The following is a 12,773-nucleotide window of genomic DNA, read 5'->3' as shown; positions in this document are numbered from 1 at the left end:
TCTCTGGCCTTTCTTTGAGCTCACTCTCTGCACTCCGGGCCGTGGGATCTCAAAGGTGGCTTCACTGGGATCACAGGTGTGTGTGTCCTGGCCCCAGAGATCATGTTCATTAATTTGCAGTGCAACATAAACATGGGGAATTTCCTAAGCTGCCCAGGTAATTCCAATAGGCAGCCCGGTGGAAGAACCTGTGCTCAGCGTTTGTGAGCCGCTTGTGTGTACTCTCCTCCTCTGGCCTTTGTATGGACTGCTGCCTCCGCCTGAATGTCCTGTGTCACAACCTGTTTGAGCTACCTGTCCACAGCCTACCCACAAGCGGAGGCTATCAGAGAGTTCAGCGGAGATGCTGGGCAGCACAGCTAACAGGAGATTCAAGGGAGATTCCACACTTAGAGAGTCAGCAAATCATCATTTTGTAAGAATACGAATATGAGAGGAAGGGCGTTCCGTGGAGAAAGGCTTTCCCTCATGGAAAACGGGCTTTGTCTTTTCATTCTGGCTGCTGTGGTTTCAGACCATGCTTTCTAATACAAAGGAAGATTGGAAAGGAGATAGTTTGGCGAACTTGGAGGCCATTCCATTTGTGAATTTCAGTGCTCTCAACAAATTCTTTGCATTGCTTACATGCAACTTTCTCCACCTCTACATATTACAGAGAGGCGGGTCCTCAGGTCTCTAGATCTGATTTGCCTAATTGGGGATGAGAGGAGTGGAGGCAGGGTGGGGTTGTGAAAATATCTTCAGAAGCTATACTGATCACAAGGGTCACTCCCCAAAGATAGGAACAGAAATTGGCTTTGATCAACCTATTCTAATTGTGTAACAAATAGAGAGCAATTCAGTTGATTAAAGCAGCTTGAAACTGATCGTTTCCTTCAACCATTAATTATATTTCATACTCTCCCTTCTCCCACAAGCATCTTTGAAATTTTCTTCTGATTCACACAAGAATTTATACATTTTTACCTTCGAGGACTATAAAGGAAATGTAAATAAAAACCCAAATAGAGTTTTAGGTCAGTCCCAGTCCCAACCCTGCGTAACACACTGATTGCTCTGTGCAGTCCCTGGTGTTCACAGGTGAGATACAGTTCAAGTCACTATGAATTTTAGATACCATGACTAGCAGTACAGGACATGCAGTCTGGATTCATTCTAATCCCAGCTCCACTATTTCCTGGTGTGTAACCTGAGAATATTCCTAACTTATGTACCCCAGTTTCTTCAAGTAAGTAATGGATGTTATAATAATATCTACTCCTTCAAAGGTTGGTGTGAATTTTAACCTCATGATTCCCTGTGAAGAGCTTACCTGGCACTTGGTAATAAAAGTAAATTTAATAAATATAACTTTCAAAAAACGGTTAAGACTTTGTTTTTTTCTGGCGGAGTCTTCATCTTGGTATTAATAGCACACTTTGTTTAAATAGACTAGACTAAATAATTCTCATAAGTTAAAGATGGTGCAAAAAAGAAAGGCCCCCTGTCCAAGTTCAAGCCCTGGTATTACAATGGACTATCTGTGCTTGACCAACACAATCCTTAGAACATGCATTTTTAGACCTAGAAGTGACATCGCAGGCCCCATTCCTTCATAAAAAGGTAAATTTCAAGCTACAGAGAGGCCCAGTAACTCCTGTTCACAGAGCTGGTTTAGTGGCAGAGTTGTGATGAGGTTTTTGGGTACCAGGACACCAGGCTTCTGATTTGCATTGGGCATGGCTTCTCTGAATACACTAGAACAGATGATAATTTATCCCTTACAGTGGCTAAATTAACTGGGTATCGGATACATTTATCACTTCCAAAAGGACGAATGTTGGACAAAAATACAGGAGAAGTTTTTCATAAGAACACCTTTGCTGTCCCACCGCTTAACATCTACCTCCTGAAAAACGTGGGTGTAATGTGCAGAGGCAAAGGATAAACACTGATAGTGTCAGGATAGGAACCAATGTGCTAGAAATGAAATACTGCAGTTATTTCCAAAGAATGGACCTGCAAGGTTTTTTTTTGGATTTAACCAGGTATTCACAGTTCTTACTTGAAAAGAGAGAAATACTGAGCTTTTAACTTTGTAGGTATGATGGATAGTGATGTCTCTTAATTGTTTACTTAGAGAGTAAAAAGCCTTGTAATTAAATAGTACTAAGCAACCAGCACAATCAGAGCTAGATAACATCTAAAACTACTAGGAAAATATTTCCACAAGAAGAAAGGAATTCACCAAAAGCAAGCATTGGGTAACTTTAAGATATTAAAAGTGAATTACATGTATATACCAGTATATTCCCTCCCCTACTCATCCACCCCAAGTTTTTCTTCTCTTTAATGAATTCACAAGTAAGAAATACTAAATGATGACAAGCATGTAACTGAACTGGGTCATGCATATACCTGTGGTTTTTTAACACAATCTCAGACCAGGGTAGGTTTTCATGCCACTTGTCTTTAATTATATCATCATATTGACAGCGTCCTAGTACGTGGAATCTTTGGGTCTAGCAACCATGAGCCTCATGTGTAATCTAAACGTCACTTGTGAGGTGAATATAGCTCAGGTGATCACACTGAACAAACCAGGCACCTCCTCAGTTGGGAATGTCACCAAAATGCCTTTGAGGTTGCATCAGTCTCAGGCTCTACAATCAGAAGAGTGGGGCATGGGTGGTGTAGTGATGACAATTTTCAGAGATAGACATTAATTAGATGTCCCTAGCACTGGGGGTCAATCTGTCTGGGTTTAGGAGATTGCTTTGCTGTGACACCACCTGTAGAGCCAGAACAATGCTTAATAAAGCTTAGACCTGCCACCTTAAACTGGACAGAACCTAAACAGATAACCTTTGGGAAGATCCTTAACATGAGTCCCTCAGTACCTGCAAGGAAGCCACTGTAAGATTAGAAAATGTAATTACATCGGATAAAGTGATTGCCAAGACATTGTTTGAAGAGAGGGCTTTATCAGCCCCATTGTGTAAAGGTTAATGGAGACCTGGATCTCTGGCTACTTGTCTCTCACCTCCAACAGAATAAAATCTGATTATATTAGAGTGTTTAGAAAGTAGCTCAATAGTCCTCAGAGTTCAACACTATGATTTACTCCATTTGGTATAAGCTGGCCATGGAGCTCCACAAATCTGAACCCACACTGCTGTGAGATCTGTCTACTGACATGAGATCCAATTGGACTGGCTATAGGTTCTCTAGTGCCCTGTCTGTGTTCCTCCTACTTGAGCATGTGCCTTGCAGAGCACTGCTCTCATTATATTACACTTCTGTTTCTCTTACTCACTCCTCCACTAAGCTGGAAAGACCCTTAAAAGACAGGTACTCACTTTTTTTGTATTCCCGGAGCCTAGCACAGATTTGGTTTTATAAGTCAATCCCCACATGATTGCTGACCTGAACTAAACCTGCTGAGAGAAATCTTGGGTTTTCCCATTGGTGAATATTGGAAAAGTGGAGGAGGGTTGAGTGTACCAGAGGAATCCATGAGCCTCCCCCCACAATCCCTGTCTCTGCAAATGGGCTGACTATTTACTAAAGCCTGGAGGAGGAGGAAAGGGTGGGAGGGGGCAGAAACAGAAGAGAAAATCCCTATAGTGAAAGGATATTGTTTACTCCATTTTTGAACTAAATGAGATCATCTTATCCAAACACCTCATTTCACAGATGAGGAAACAGCTTGAACAAATCACATGGAAGGATTATAACTTAACTTATTATTTTTCTATTGTATCATGATGAAGTTTCCATGTGACATTCAGTCACCCATACCACTTAAGTATTCACTAAGGCTGTGAAGAGAATACAGTGCTTACCTAGAGAGCATACATATTTCTATTCTCCTACAATCAGATGGGAAAAGGATAATGCCTTAGTGAATCAGAGGAATGGGTATAGATCTAAAGAATTGGGACCCAAAGAGTCTTAAACATATATAACATAGCTAGACACATAAAAAGCAGACATTTTAAGTTAAGAAGATCATAACACAATTTAGACAATGTCACCTGAGTCTTGTTCATCCAAAATTGGGTTTGATCAAATGGTCCTAACAGGAGAAATGTTTCCCAACAAGTCCCCTACCTCTTTTAGCCTATTTCCACCTTTTCCACAGAGCTTAGGTCTAATGGGCTTCTTGCTGGGCCTGAGTAAGTTATCAGTAGGTCCTCCTTCACCCAGAACCCCATGAAGGAAAGGAAGAAATACAACCTCTGCAAACAGGGAAAGCAGTGTGTTACTAATGGCTCCCCAAAGAAGTATGACTTGGGTGCAAGCTCAAGAACCATTATTCCCTGAATGTTTTTTAATCAACATAAAATACAGATAACTTACTTTTATAAAGCACTTTCACCTATAGTGGGTCTCTGTGTCCCTCAACAGTATCCTAGTGAGGAAGATGGAACAGTTATCACCCCCATTTGGATGGAGGAAGGGACACAACAGAGAGCTTGAGCAGTTAACCCATAGCCACCCAGGGAAGGGAAGTATCAGGGCTGGAACACTTTTCTTCCAATTATACTTCATAGGCTCTCTGACCAGATATGAGAATACATTTTAGACTCTGCAACTCACCCCTTTTCAAGGGAATAAGCCTAAGAGACCCAAGACCCAGCCTTTTCTTTCTGTGTACCCCCAAGCCCAGCAGGCATTCTTGTTCTTGGGGCCTGTACCAAGGTTAGTCTGTATAAAGATCATCTGACCCAGACAGGAAGGAAAAGGCACAGAACACAGCCACAGAACACATTAGCAATGATAACATTTCTCCTTGAAACATTTAGGTTTTCATTTCTGTGCTTCTCTTTAGAAACCATCAACAAGCAACATAAAACCTCCCTATTAGAAGTTATCACCTTCTCCATCTAGGAGGTAAATACAAAGTCGATGATTTCCAGGCAATTTTCCATCATCTCAATGCCTCCTTGCCAACCATTTCCAGTTGGCTGGTTAACCAGTCCTTGTGCAGTCTCTGGTAATACAGAGATGCCACGTGACCAAGAAATCTTTGGGCAAGAACACTTGGTAGCCATATTTTTGTTTTAGCCTAGTAATTTTAAAAATCAACTTAACTAGGGCTGGCCGAGTGGTGCATTGGTTAAGAGCTGGCTTGGGATGCCAGAGGGCCCCGGTTTGGATCCCACATATGAGGGCCAGTGATACAGCCCTCTACAGCTAAGATGCTGAACAACAGCTCAACCTGGAGCTGGGCTGTGGAGTAGGCTGCAAACCTTGCTGCAGTGGGTTGCCATGGGCTACCATGTGTAGCCAGCAGCCAGCATGAGCGGCCAGCAGCCGCTGTGAGCAGCCGTCCAGAAGCCGGCGACTGATCTGCCTCACCCGGGAAGAGTGCAATGATGGTGCCAACTTGGGCCAGTGAAGCAATGTCCTCCACAACTAGACTGAAGAACAAAACAGCAGCAACTTGTCTGTTCCCCTTCCCCCAATTCCCCAACGCTGTTCCCATCCCCCAATTCCCCAATAAAAATCTTAAAAAAAAAAGTCAACTTAGCTAATACTATTTTAAGCATTTGTTGCATTTGAAGTTGGTCTTTAAATTCCCTTCAAGATGAAAATATCAAACTATCCACTGATTTGTATAAAATGCTTACGAGCATCTTTCATCTGCGTGAAACATCTTTATAGTTCCAAGGTAGCTTTGCAGATATGCAGTAGGCTCTAGGTTGGCAATTCCAGAGAATTTTTTTCCTATGTCACCTCTCTGGAAATATATGCTACAGTTTTTATACTTATTAAAAATAAGAGCAAGTTTGAGAGATTTTAGTGTCCTTAAACCAGATCAGAAACCCTATCAGCCATCTTTACTTACTCGGCCCGCAGGGTGGCAGCCCCGGCAGCGAGAGCAGAACCATCCTCAGGGGCCCAGTCCTGGAGACTGGAAATGAGGGAAGGGAGCTGGGAAACCGGGATTTAACCGACTGGTCTTTGCATTTGCCACAATGGGATATTGTTAGGCCTGGGCTCCATGAAACAATAGTCTTCGATAGGACATAATACCCATTCAGAGGACAGATTTACATCCTACCTCTTCAAGCACACTGAGCTCCCTTTCCGTTTGCTCTTGCTGCACACAGTGTATGTGTAAAAGATTACTTGTCCTTATTTCTTCTTGTTCTCCCTCCCCCATTCCTTTACTTCTGCTCCAGACTTCCAGTAAGTCCAGGGTGGTTTTTATCTCTTGAAATGCTGAGTGATTTGTTATGGGATTCCATTGCTGAAATACACAGCATTGGTTTTCCTGCACATTTTAAAATGAGATGACTGCATTGCCCAAATAGATTCTAGAGGCAGGTCCATTTGAATGTATTTGTACCCTAATTTCTCCAGGTATGAAATAGCCCCAAGATCAAATTTCTGGCTATATGAGATGAAAAATCTACTATTTGTTAACAAAAGGTCATTCTCATTTTTATCGAGGAATGCATTATAAATATAAAGCATTAAAGCATTCATAATTTTTCCAAAGTATGTAATCTACTAAAGAGAAAAATGAAAAAGAATAAAACTACGCTCATAAAGAGGCTTGTTGTAGCATAAACCTGAATGTAATATTCATATCCAGTGTTACAAAACTTTTACAAGGTTGTCTATTCTAGAACTATTTTACAGGATAATGTGAGAACTGTGCTGGTAAATAAATAATGTCATATAGAAAAGTAGAATATAAATAGTTTAGTCTTTGACAGAAACTGAGAAACTGTCTGCATGTGAGCAAAGGCTACAAGGTTAGAACTAAAACCAAAAGTAGTAGGAAGAAGGAAAATTATAGCTCTGAAATCTTTTTGAACACTTTAAATCATTTTATTTAGAAAAAACATTCCAAAGATAATAGGACAATTCCTGTGGGAATAACAATTTATTCTATGGATCTGGAATATAATTGATTGCACAAGGATCCTTTGCCTTACTATTGAGGGTGACATTTGCCTGTGGCATATTCTTAGTGGAGGCCAGCACTGTGGGCCACACCTTGACTGAAGTAATCACCAAGGACTTTTGAAATGCAGGTAGGGGCCCTAGACCATGATTACCTTTTCTTCTTCCCGTGAAGTTGTTATAAAGGGGAAAGGAGAAAACTAACATGAGTCAGTCTCTTCCAGATAATGCCTTACAAACATTATCTCCACTCCAAAGAGTATTAGATATTCATTTTAGAGAAGGAGAATTGGGTTCAGATGTTAATTAAATCTCTCAAGGTCACTCAGTGAATGAGTACATATGACAAGAGTTTGAGCCCAAGTCTAGGATCTGAAGGCAATATTCTTCCCACAACACCATCTTCTGCCCAAAATATATATAATAAGAACACACCTTCCTGTTTTCCAAATGGAATGTGACCCCCTCTGACCAGAGAGAAGTATTTTAACAGTTTTCCCCCTGGCCAGTAGGGCAGTGTCAGCCTGAGTAATCATCAAGGATGACTACTGTTCTAAGCACTTTTCAAATTCTCACTTAATCTAAACAGCATAGCTAGCCCCATTTTACAGTGGAAACTGAGGCATCAAGAAGTTAGCAACTTGTGTTGGGTTATACACCTTGTAAGTGGCAGAGCCAAGATTTGAATGTCTTGCCCCAGAATACCATAAGTGCTAAAAAAAAAAAACCCCAAAGCCTATAAATACATTTTCTGCATTTCTTGGATCTAAGGCAAATCAAAAGAGAAATATATAATCAAGAAACGTAAAAATAAAATAAAAAGTCTCCCTAGTTTTTTAGCTCTGGCTCACCAAAGAAAGTACTTAAAGGGATTCTTTGAGGGAAGTGCCTGAAACTTATCAGGGAGATAAGCTAATTGTGGCTTTCCTTGTGATTTAATTTTACCTACTCCCAGCTCCCCCAGTAACTAGGAAAAATGTAAGGTTAACCTTCCCCATTGATTCCCTGATAAATGAATTCCCTTATTTCCATCTTCATGTAGATCTTACCCCTTTAATGCAGAATAGTTTGTTTCACTTTTAAATGAAAAGAACTGGACAGTTAGGGCAGAGACTTGTTAGCCTTTTGCCTAACTCACAGTTGAGTACATTTTGTATAAGACCCAGAATAGAAACACACACACACACACACACACACACACACACACACACACACACTTCATAACATAATTTAAGACATAATAATTTAATAATAATAATAAGACATAATTTATCCTTATCCACTCCAATATGATTTTTAGTTTTTATTAAAATAATTCTAATTACAGCTCTCTAAATTGATTGCAGGACCATAGATTAGAAAACTCTAGTTAGGAATCCTAACTTCTGGTTCTCACAGAGAGTTTTAGAACCATGCCCTCAAATGTGTGTCTCTAGAACTATCATCTCCATTTTCATATCTCCTGGGTTTATCCAGTTGGTCAAGATAGATTCAACTCTGGAGAAATTCTACCATAACTTATTCTTTTGCAATCAGGTTTGACAACTTCAAAAGTGTGGCTGAGGACTTTCTCCAGGTGCAGAGTGTATGGCTCCTTTTTCTTCTCTCTCCATCAAGTACTTGATGCATGACAGCTAGTCTTTGTGCTTGTTAAATATAGGGTACAAGGATCCTGGTAACATTCTCAGAAGGTACAAGTCCTATGTTCAGGGAATTGGGAAAATAAGGAGAACATGTGAAAACATGAGCCCAGACTGGTTATTACAATAGCTGCACACTCATCTCTCTTTGGACTGCTGTAAAGAAGGGAGATGGAAGTGTTCACCTTAGATGGAAATAGGAAGTATTTAGTACATCAACTAGTGTTTTTACATTCTGAAAAGGTATAGGTTGTCTGTCATTTGCCTTGTCACTAAAGAATACATACTCACTAAGGAAGTATCTTACATCACAGGAATACATAAAACATTTGTTAAATAATGAGTTAATTTGTTGACCATATAGTGATGGGAGTGCAAATAGTACTGAATGATAAACAATATGCAAGACTTAGCAAAATATAAGATTTTTCTGTTCAAGTTATAAGCATAAGGAGAATTTTAGAACTGAAAAGTTCTCAAGTCCACCTGGTCCCAAACCCATGTGTGGATATGAGAAAGCTAAAGTTCAGGGAGTAACCTCTCCAAAGTACAGCACTGGTAAAGCTGTGGGTTCTTTCACATTACCTATGCTGTCTGTACTCCCTGGATTTTCTCCTTCTCCTAATTCTGCACTTTATCTTCTTAAGAGCATAACATCGTCACAAAATGGGTCCCAACTTCTGTTTAGAATATATGGTTATGTTGTTCTAACTATTTTTTGAGAAAAGAAGGAAAGAAGTGTGAAATTTGGGTAGAACACACATACACATAACAGCATTAGTTATCTTAACAATATACAGAATGGGAAGCTTTCCAGCTTTCCACTTTCCAGCAGAATTAGTCACCGTCACTTCTGTGTGGTTACTGGGCAGATTGTCCAGCTTTGTGGTCCACTGTTAGATTTTTTTTTTTAAGATTTTTATTGGGGAATTGGGGGCTGGGAACAGTGCTGGGGAATTGGGGGGAGGGGAACAGACAAGTTGCTGTCTTTTTGTTCTTCAGTTTAGTTGTGGAGGACATTGCTTCACTGGCCCAAGTTGGCACCATCATTGTGCTTTTCCTGGACGAGGCAGATCAGTCGCCTGCTTCTGGATGGCCGCTCCCGGCGGCTTGAAGGCCGCTCACGCTGGCTGCTGGCTACATACAGTAGCCCATGGCAACCCACTGCAGCAGGAGCTGCAGCCCACACCATGGCCAGCGACTCACAGCAGCCCAGCTCCAGGTTGAGCTGTTGTTCAGCATCTTAGCTGTAGAGGGCAGTGTCACTGGCCCTCATATGTGGGATCTGAACCGGGGCCCTCTGGCATCCCAAGCCAGCTCTTAAACAATGCACCACTCGGCCGGCCCCACTGTTAGATTTTAAAATAAGACATGTAGAATGTATACTATAGGGCAAGAAATGAAATATTTGGAATAAGCAATTTTTGGAACACTTATTTGAAATAAGTAATAATTAATAAGTAATCCCAGAAAACTCAGAATATGTACTCATTCATTCATTTATTCATTCATTCATCACACAAATATACTTTGTGCACCAGGAAATGAAAACACAAAATGAAAAATGACACATTTTCTCACTGAGAGCACAGCAGATTAACAGGTGATTAAAATATAAATAATGATGGCTACAATGGAGGTACTGATACTGACACAGTGCTGTAGAATTTCACAGGTGGGTAACAAATTATGTCTGAGAGAGTTATGGAAAGGTTTAAAAAGAGGTGACATTGAAACTGGATATTTGACAAAATTGTATAGAAAACCCTAAAGAATCTACAAAGTAACTTGTTTATTGGAACCAATAAAAACACTTAGCAGAAACCTAAGATGTAACGTCAATATAAAAAATGCATTTTTGGGCTGGCCGAGTGGCTCAGTTGGTTAAGAGCTCGCTCAAGGGTTTGAGCTCTGAGCAACAGTGGTTCGAGTCCAGCCCGAGCTGAGTTGCCACTGAGCTGCTAACAGGTGGCAGGATGGCTCAGCTAAAAAAAAAAAATGCATTTTTATATGCTAACAACAACAAAAATAAAGCAATGAAATTAAATTATACTCCATACTCCATAGTGACAACTAAAGCAGCATTGCAGAGAGACATTAATAAAGACATAAATGAATAGAGAGATATACCACATTTTTGGATCAGAAGACTCAATTTTACTAACATGTAAATTATCCTCAAGTTGATTTATAGATTCAGTGCAATAACAATCAAAATCCAGCAGGCTTTCTATTTTATTTTTTAGAAATTGATGATTCTGAAATGTTTATGAAAATGCAAAAGACCTAGAATCATCAAAACAATCTTGAAAAGGAATAAGAAAAATGTAATATAAAGCTACAGTAGGATTTTCTGTCAATGTGGCAGAGTAGGTAAATGCTGTGCTTGTCACAACTACATCAAAATTACAACTAAACTACAGAACAGCAATCATTGAGAATCACCTGAAGTCTAGCTGATCCGAAACCCTACAATTAAGGATATACAGAAGAAGCCACCTTGATACTGGTAGGAGGGGCAGAGACATGGAATGGGCTGGTCCCACACACGTGTGTGACCATTAAAAATTGGAAGGAATATCTTGACTGCAGAAGTCCCCCCAAGAGGATCAAGGGGCCCCAACCCCACACCAGGCTTGCAGCCCCAAGTTCTATTGCTTGGGAGAGAAGTCCCCATAACTTCTGGCTGTGAAAACCAGCAGAGATTGTGGCTGGGTGAGACAGAGGGTGGATAGAGTTCCAGGTGTTCCTCTTAAAGGGCCTGCACACAGATATACTCATTGATGGACTTATTGCTCTGAGATCCAGTGCTCAGGCAGCAGCTGGAAAGGTGCCAGGGTCATATGGGGAGAAATCGAGTTGTCTGACTTCAGGGAGAGGGCTGAAGGAGCATCTTTCTCCCAGACCAAAGTGCTGGCAGAATCCACTGTTTCCTTGTTGAGCTCTCCTCTCTCCCATAATATAGATGTAGGCAGCCACCTTATCTGAATCTCCATCAACATAGCTAAAACCCATCCATTCACCCCACACTTGTGCCTCCCTGAGACCCCATCCCATCCAACTTGTGAGCTGACCCAAGCCACTTTCAGTGGCGTTTTCATACAAACAGCCTGTCTGGAATCATGCTGTGGACTTTCCTAAAATCTCTCAAAGGTTCACAAACCCTAAAGAAGTAGCATCTGGCTTCGGCATGTTCTTTACCTCTTGCTGACTAGCCCCAAGCCCAACACAAGTGGCAGCCAGCTTCAGTTTGCTGCTTGGTGTCTTGAGGCACCTCCAAGCCCAGCACAGGTAGTGGCCATCTGAGAATTGCTTTGTGGCTCATGCCACATGGCCCCAGAGAGGGCACAGGCTGAAGCTCAAGTTGGCCTGAGGAGGGCCCCTCTCAGGAAGCCCTGGGGCTGGCTCACATGGTGGCCAGCTTTGGACAAAGCTAGAACATCACCCAGTCACCTCTGTGGATGACACACCAAAAAGGCAGACTGGGCAAACACCAGAGCACTGCTAAAGAAAATCCTGCTCCACAGAGTCAACTCCCTGCACAGCAGCTCCTCCACTGTAATCACTGCCAGTCCTTACAACAAACCAGCCTGAGCATCAATTCCTCCCTTTGCCATGCAAACAGGAATCAATACTCAACTACAACAGGAGGGCACACACAACCAACACAAGGGACACACCTGGAGCACCCAGCTCAGGTGACCAAGGAGACTGCATCACTGGGCCCCACAAGACACCTACCACATAAAGCCACTCTACTAAGACCAAGAGACATAGCAGCCCCACCTAATACATGGAAACAAACACAGAGAGGCAGCCAAAATGGAAAGATAAAGAAATATGTCCCAAATGAAAAAACAGAATAAAGCTCCAGAAAAAGTCTAAACAAAATGGAGACAAGTAACAAGACACAGAGTTCAAAATATTAGTTATAAAGATGCTCAATGATCTCAGGGAGAACTTCAATAAAGAGATAGGAAACATAAAAATACAGGTAGAAAACATAAGAGGAACCAGTCAGAAATGAAGAACACCATTAACTGAAATGGAGAATACATTAGAGGGAATCAACAATAGATTAGATGAAGCAGAGGATCAAATAAGTGATTTAGAAGATAAGGTAGCAGAAAATACCCAATCAGCACAGCAAGAAGAAAAAATAATTTTAAAGGATGAGGATAGTTTAAGGGGCTTTCAGGGGCAGCATCAACATACCAACATTCACATCATAGG

The sequence above is a fragment of the Hipposideros armiger genome, unplaced genomic scaffold, assembly GCF_001890085.2.
Source record: "Hipposideros armiger isolate ML-2016 unplaced genomic scaffold, ASM189008v1 scaffold_1739, whole genome shotgun sequence".
Classification (NCBI taxonomy): Eukaryota; Metazoa; Chordata; class Mammalia; order Chiroptera; family Hipposideridae; genus Hipposideros; species Hipposideros armiger.
The sequence above is the reverse complement of the archived record's forward strand: the minus strand, read 5'-3'. Positions refer to the sequence as shown.